A 7,500-nucleotide genomic window follows, 5' to 3' on the forward strand; every position below is an offset into this window, starting at 1 on the left:
CCTCCCCCTCTCTCTCTCTCCCCCTCCCTCCGTCTCTCCCTCCCCCCTTCCCCCTCTCTTTCTCTCCCCTTCCCCCTCTTTCTCTCTCCCCCTTCCCCTCTTTCTCCCTCCCTCTTTTTCTCTCCCCTCCCCCACTCTCTCTCCCTCTCCCCTTGTGTCTCTCTCTCTCCCCTCTCCCTCTCTGTCTCTCTCTCTCCCCTCCCACCTCTCTCTCTCCCCATCCCTTTGTCTCTCTCTCTTCCCCCCCTGTCTCTCTCTCCCCCTCTCCCTCTCCCCCTCCACCTCCCCCCCTCTCTCTCTCTCTCCCTCTCCCTCCCACCCCTCTCTCTCTCTCCCTTCCCTCCCCCCTCTCTCTCTCTCTCCCTCCCCCACCCCCACATACAGTACACCCAGCGAGTACCTCACCCACTTAACTGAACTTAATCTCCCATTTTAGTTCCCAAACCTGGATCATGTCCCCATAGTATCTCCTGCATCTGCTGTCTACCAACTCGTGGCTATCTCTCCTCCCTCCTACTCAATCCCCAACTCTCTTCCATCTCTCTCTCTCTCTCCTTCCTCAATCCCCAACTCTCCTCTCCTCTCTCTCTCTCTCTCCTTCCTCAATCAACAACTCTCCTCTCTCTCCTCCTCCTCAGTCACCAACTCTCTTCTCTTTCTCTCCTCCTCTTCACTCACCAACTCTCCTCTCTCCCTCTCCTCCTCCTCTTCCTCCTCCTCCTCAGTCACCAACTCTCCTCTCTCTCCTCCTCTTCCTCCTCAGTCACCAACTCTCCTCTCTCTCCTCTCCTGGCCACCACCAACTCCCCCCCCTCTCTCTCTCTCTCTCCTGGCCACCACAAACTCCTACATCATTGGACAACAGATTGAGAAACTGGGCCCGCTGGACCAACATTGGAGAACAGATTGAGAAAGTGGGCCCGCTCGACCAACATTGAGGCCGGGCGTCAGTCAGTCACCTCCACAGGGGGGGGGGGGTTGCTGCTGCTGCCTGGATAGGAGGCCAGTTGAGTGAGAAGAGGGCTTTCAGTGGGTCGTCTTGCGAACGGGCGGCAGCTCTCTCTCTCTCTCTCTCTCTCTCTCTCTCTCTCTCTCTCTCTCTCTCTCTCTCTCTCTCTCTCTCTCTCTCTCTCTCTCTCTCTCTCTCTCTCTCTCTCTCTCTCTCTCTCTCTCTCTCTCTCTCTCTCTCTCTCTCTCTCTCTCTCTCTCTCTCTCTCTCTCTCTCTCTCTCTCTCTCTCTCTCTCTCTCTCTCTCTCTCTCTCTCGTGTCGTCCATCTTGCAGCACCGAATCACCGGTCCCTCGAGTTGACCTGTAATATCATCATTCCAGGAAGGGCGGCGACCCACCCTGGGCCTCCTCGTAGCACGTAGAACCCGCACGGACACTGGTCCCGGAAAAAAACAACAACTGTCATCTGCATTAATTAACGGCGAACCCACAGCGACCTCTCCTCAAAGAAAGGAGGCGAATGTGCTGCTGCTGCTGCTGCTGCCTGACACCAGCACACGTGCGCGCGCACACACACTCACACATATCTAATCCAACACGGTTTGACGGCACAGTGGTAGTGTTCGCCACTGCTCTCCAGTGGTCCGTATTCGAATCCCGCCCAAGGCTGAAATAATTTCAGTATCATTGCGCTGTGGGGCGACACTCCAACTCTAGTGGGCGGGGAGTTGGGCGTTTTTTTTTTTGTCACAGCATTACCCATAGACCGGACGGGCACATTATTACATGAGCTCTCTCATTGTGCGATCCAGTATCATGGTGAAACATACATGGACGTCATTACACCTACAGTACCCCCACAGATACAGAGAAGGGTCAAAAAACCCTCAGCTCAATGTAATATTTTTGTTTCTGTCCCTAAACTTTTATGTACGCAGATTCTCTTTAGCAGTATATATTCATTATTTGTGTTTTCATTGTTGCTTGTCCAAGCTTTTGATCTCTTAATCACATATACTTATGCTGTAACGCGGTTCAGTTAACCTTTTTTCCATATTTATTTCCCACTGAAACGCTTCACTAGAATTCTACGTTGGAGTGCTGCACTGCCACGTTTACAGTGGAGCCCATAAGACGCGCATGTCGTCTCAATGGGATCAGTCTCAGCGGTTATCTATATGACTTTTGTTTCTATTTGTTGACATTTCTAGGTTCACTTATTACAATAAAAAGAAAATGATAATGTATCGTTAGCCACAATAAAATCCCTAAGGGACACCACCGCGGCGATAGGGTCGGGCAAACGAGCAGAGTGCAGTTTTTATCTTATTCCCTCTTCCACTGTTTAAGCACCTGCTGCAATTGTTCTTCGCATCTAAAAGCTATATAGCTTACACGAGTCCTCTTTTCACTTTCCCTTCACGACTCCAGCCCCACTTTGCTTGATTCAGTTTCCCTTGGCCTAATAATAATACTTGTTTTGATGTTTTTATCAATATATTTATCAATGCGAATGCGATATTTTCTTCACACTCCACAGGAAACGAACGCGGAGGATTGGCGACGACGTCATGTCGCTTGCTTGCCCAGCGCTGACCACGCGACGCCCGCCGCCGTCCTGCAGAACTGGCAGCCACGTTCTGACTCGACGGAATTGGCGCCATTCGTCTTATTTTTTTTTCTATTTATTTTTTTCTCACAGCAGGTTAAGTACCTGCGTGTTTACTTCCATTATCACTTAACGGTGTGAATATCGTCGTTTCATTATGAGCACTTTATCAGATGAATTTGACCAGAAACATGAATTCAAAGAACAAGCCCAGGCGAGCTTTTATACAAAGTCCAAATGGGCTCGATGTAAAGTATACAACATATTTCTGATTCCCATTCTTCCTTACACGGCAATGTGGTGTGATGGCACACCGTAGTAGCAGATCCGTAGCATTGCTTGTCTCCTCCTCCTTCGTACATGTCGCGGTAGTTCCGTGGTTAGGGTCACCGGACTGCGTCCCGACGGTCCCGAGTTCGAATCCCGGGAGGTGCCTTTCCGCTTTCTACCAAAGCTCGCCTTGGTAGAGGTCACTGAAGCTATTGTTCCTAGAACTGATATCTGTTGCTCTCCTCATATGATAGTTGTGAGAGTGTTGGTGCCAATTTCGTAATTGCTCTTTGCATTCTCTCAAGTTAAGTTTTTACCTTTTGGGGGGCCCCGAGTCGCTCCTTTTAGGGGCCCCCGAGTCGCTACTGTGGGGGGCCACCGAGACGCTCTCTTTGGGGGCCCCCCGAGTCGCTCCTATGGGGGCCCCGAACCACTCAAAGGATTACAAAGGCGGAGCATGCCGACAGGAGACCTTTTGATCCATATCTAGGTCGGATGCGAAAAAAAAAATCATATTAATAATGAAACAATAAATAAAAACTATAATAATGTAAATAACAAATAAAATACATAAGTAAATGCATAGGTATAATTAAATAATAAACAAACAGGTAAATAGTAAATAATAATAAATTGACATATAACTAATAATAAAAGAAAATCAAACAGACAAATGATGACAAAACAAAAGCAAATAATGTAAGATAAATTATAATCATTACAGCATCTTACTTAGGTACTTATCTAACTGATTCTTAAAGCTTCGAACTGAACTACATTGCACTACCTGTGCAGGAAGTTTATTCCATTCATTTACTACACGGTTGGCAAAGTTGTTTCTACCTACTTCCAAATTGAATCTATTTCCGGATAGTTTGAGACCATTGTTTCTTGTCTGATTCTCATTCAATGTGAAAATTTTGTCACTTTTGATGTTGTCAATTCCCTTTAAAATCTTAAAGACCTGTATCAAGTCACCTCTGAGTCTACGCTTTTTTAGGGAAAACAGATTCATGTGTTTTAGTCGATTTTCGTATGATTTATTTTTGATATTTGGAATCAGTTTTGTGGCTCGCCGTTGTACTTTTTCCAGTCTGTCAATGTCTTTAATGAGATTCGGTGACCATACAGAAACAGCATATTCCAAATGTGGACGAACTAACGATTTATATAGCTTGTTAATGAGTAATGGACTTTTGAAATCAAATGATCGCGCAATCAGTCCCAGAATCTTATTTGCTTTCTCAGAGGCTGAAATACACTGCTTGGATGATTTGAGGTCGTTACTGATAATTACGCCGAGATCTTTTTCACTATCCACTTTTGTTAACGAATTTCCAAATAACTTGTAATCGTACTTACTGTTATTTTTACCTATGTGCATTACCTTGCATTTACTTGTGTTAAATTTCATTAGCCACTTTCCAGACCATTGCTGTAATTTATCTAAATCTTCTTGAATATCTAATTGGTTTGAGTGATCATTTACCACTCCGCACAGTTTTGTATCATCAGCAAATTTGGAAACAGTAGATTTTAGTCCATGGTCTATATCATTTATATATACTATGAATAGAAGTGGCCCAAGAACGGAACCCTGAGGAACTCCACTTGCAACACTTTTCCATCCAGAAGTATTTCCATTTAAAACAACTCTCTGTTTTCGACCATTCAACCAATTACTAGTCCAACCTAATAGGCTACCACTTATTACATGCAAAGCTAATTTTGTAAGTAGTCTTTCGTGTGGGACGGTATCAAAAGCTTTTGCAAAGTCTAGATATATTAAATGTATATTGTTTCTTTTGTCATAATTCGAGATAACTGTGTTGTAGAATTCTAGTAAGTTAGTCACGCAAGAACGTTTCCGTCTGAAACCATGCTGGCTATCATTTATCAAACGGTTACTTTCTAAATGATGTTCGATAGCATCTCTGATGATAGTTTCCATTATTTTTCCTACGATTGAAGTCAGACTTATAGGCCTATAGTTGTTTGGTTTCTTTTTGTCACCTTTTTTGAATATGGGAGTAACGTTAGCTAGCTTCCATTCTCTTGGGACATCTCCGGATATGATGGATTTCTTGAAAATAATTTCTAATGGAACAACAATCTCATTTCTCATTTCCTTTAAGATTCTTGGATGCCAACCGTCAGACCCTGGTGTTTTATTAACTTTGAGTTTGTCTATACACCTTTTAATTTTTTCTTTTGTTATATTTACCGTAGTGAGTAAGTTTACCCCAGACTTTTCACAGGTTTCAGTTTGGAATTCACTTTGAGGTGTTTCGTTTACGAATACCGAGCTAAAATAATTGTTTAAGATATTACACATTCCTTCATTTGAATATTCAAGTTGACCGTCAGCAGATAATAGTGGACCAATGTGATTCCTAACAACCTTTTCATCTCTAATGTAACTATAGAATTCTTTGGGATTCTCTTTGGATTTATCAGCGATTTTCATTTCGTATTGTCGTTTTCTTTTTCTTTATTGTCTTTTTTAAATCTCTCTGTATTGATACATAATTTTCATAGTCATTAGATGCACCCGAGCACTTATATTTCTTATAAGCCTGTCTCTTTTTAGCAATACTTTTTTCAGTTCCTGTGGAGGGCCCCGAGGAGATGCTGTGGGGGGCCCCGCGTCCCACCTTTGGGGACCCCGCGTCGCTCCTCTGGGGGCCCCCGCGTCGTTTTTGTGGGGGCCCCCTCGTCGCTCCTGTTGAGGGCTCCAGCGTCGCTCCTGGGGGGCCCCAGCGTCGCTTCTTTGGAGGCCCCAGCGTCGCTCCTGTGGGGGCCCCCGCGTAGCTCCTGTGGGGGCCCCCGCGTCGCTCCTGTCGTGGCCCCCGGGTCGCTCCTGTGGGGGCCCCCGCGCCGCTCCTGTGGGGGCCCCCGCGCCGCTCCTCTGGGGCCCCCCGCGTCGTTCTTGTGAGGGCCCCTGCGTCGATCCTGTGGAGGCCCCTTCGACGATCTTGTGGGACCCCCGCGTCGCTGTAATTTGGGGCCCCGAGCCGATCCTTTTGGGGATCCCCGATCCGATCCTTTGGGTGGCCCCGAGCCGATCCTGTTGGGAGCCCCGAGCCGATCCTTTTGGGGATCCCCGGTCCGATCCTTTGGCGGTCCCCGAGTCTGTCCAGTATGGGGCTCCGAGCGTTGTCCTTCGTGGGGACTCCGAGTGTCTTCTTCAGTGGAGCCCGACTCTCTTCAGTCGGAGTCGAAATTCGGGAGACCCTCATCGGCCAGTTCGAAAGAACCCAGATAGATATCTTGAGATTCATTCGGCGGTCAGAGTATCGGTTGTGGTGGAGGAACGAAGGCGGAAGGCGGAACGGGGTGCGGGCAGAGGCGAGGGTGGAGAAGAGCGATGAGAGAGAGAGAGAGAGAGAGAGAGAGAGAGAGAGAGAGAGAGAGAGAGAGAGAGAGAGAGAGAGAGAGAGAGAGAGAGAGAGAAATGGACGTCAGTGAGACTGGAGACCTGCAGAAGAAGAACTGCTCCTTGGCAACACGAGTCAATTAGAATCCAAGACAAGTTCAAAGAAACTGTCCTCCGTTGTCTAAATCTCTTTTTCAGGGGAAGGGATGAAGGATATATGGAAGGATGGGGGTAGGATGAGGTGAGGTGAGAGTGGGGAGGACGTGGTAACAAGTGGTAGGATGTCGTGGAAGAATGTAGGCTGTAGTGGAAGAATGAATTCAGGATTGGTATTGGAGAGAGCGACGAAGAATTTCGTCATTGTGGTTCTTGAGTGCGAATTTGTAATAATTCAATAATGACAGACGTAAGCGATGGATAAGGAATGAGAAGGAAGAAGATAGAATATGGGATGGGAAGGGAGGGGAAGTAGACAGGAGATGTGAGGTTGGAAGTTTGTGGATGTTGCGGAAGTTTGTGTGTGTGTGTGTGTGTGTGTGTGTGTGTGTGTGTGTGTGTGTGTGTGTGTGTGTGTGTGTGTGTGTGTGTGTGTGTGTGCAGTATGTGCGTGTGTGTGGGTGCGTGTGTGTATGTGTGTGTGTGTGTGTGTGTGTGTGTGTGTGTGTGTGTGTGTGTGTGTGTGTGTGTGTGTGTGTGTGTGTGTGTGTGTGTGTTTCGAAGATTTGTGTGTGTGTTGGGAAAATTTGTGTGTGTGTGTGTGTTGGGAAAATCTGTGTGTGTATTGGAAGGGTTTGTGTGTGTGTGTGTGTTGGGAAGATTTGTGTGTCGCGGAGGTTTATGTGTGTGTTATGAATGTTTGTGTGTGTTATGAATGTGTTATGAATGTTTGCGTGTGTTATGTGTGTGATATGAATGTTTGCGTGTGTTATGAATGTTTGCGTGTGTTATGAATGTTTGCGTGTGTTATGAATGTTTGCGTGTGTTATGAATGTGTGTGTTATGAATGTTTGTGTTATGAATGTTTGTGTGTGTTATGATTGTGTGTGTAATGAATGTTTGTGGGCGTTGGGGAGGTTCGTGGGCGTTGCGGAGGTTTGTGGGCGTTGCGTAGGTTTGTGGGCGTTGGGGAGGTTTGTGGGCGTTGCTGATGTTTATGAATGTTGAGGACATGGAGTTGGAGGATGTGGAGTCTGACGTAAGAGTAGGTAAGATTGCGGATAAAGGAATACGCAACGATGGCGAATTCGCCGCTGCCTGCCTGCCTGGCTGGCTGGCTGGCGACCGGGAAAGAGGCG

This window comes from Oratosquilla oratoria, unplaced genomic scaffold (genome assembly GCF_046742065.1).
Source record: "Oratosquilla oratoria isolate Oo_2021 unplaced genomic scaffold, ASM4674206v1 SCAFFOLD260, whole genome shotgun sequence".
In the NCBI taxonomy this organism is placed as follows: domain Eukaryota; kingdom Metazoa; phylum Arthropoda; class Malacostraca; order Stomatopoda; family Squillidae; genus Oratosquilla; species Oratosquilla oratoria.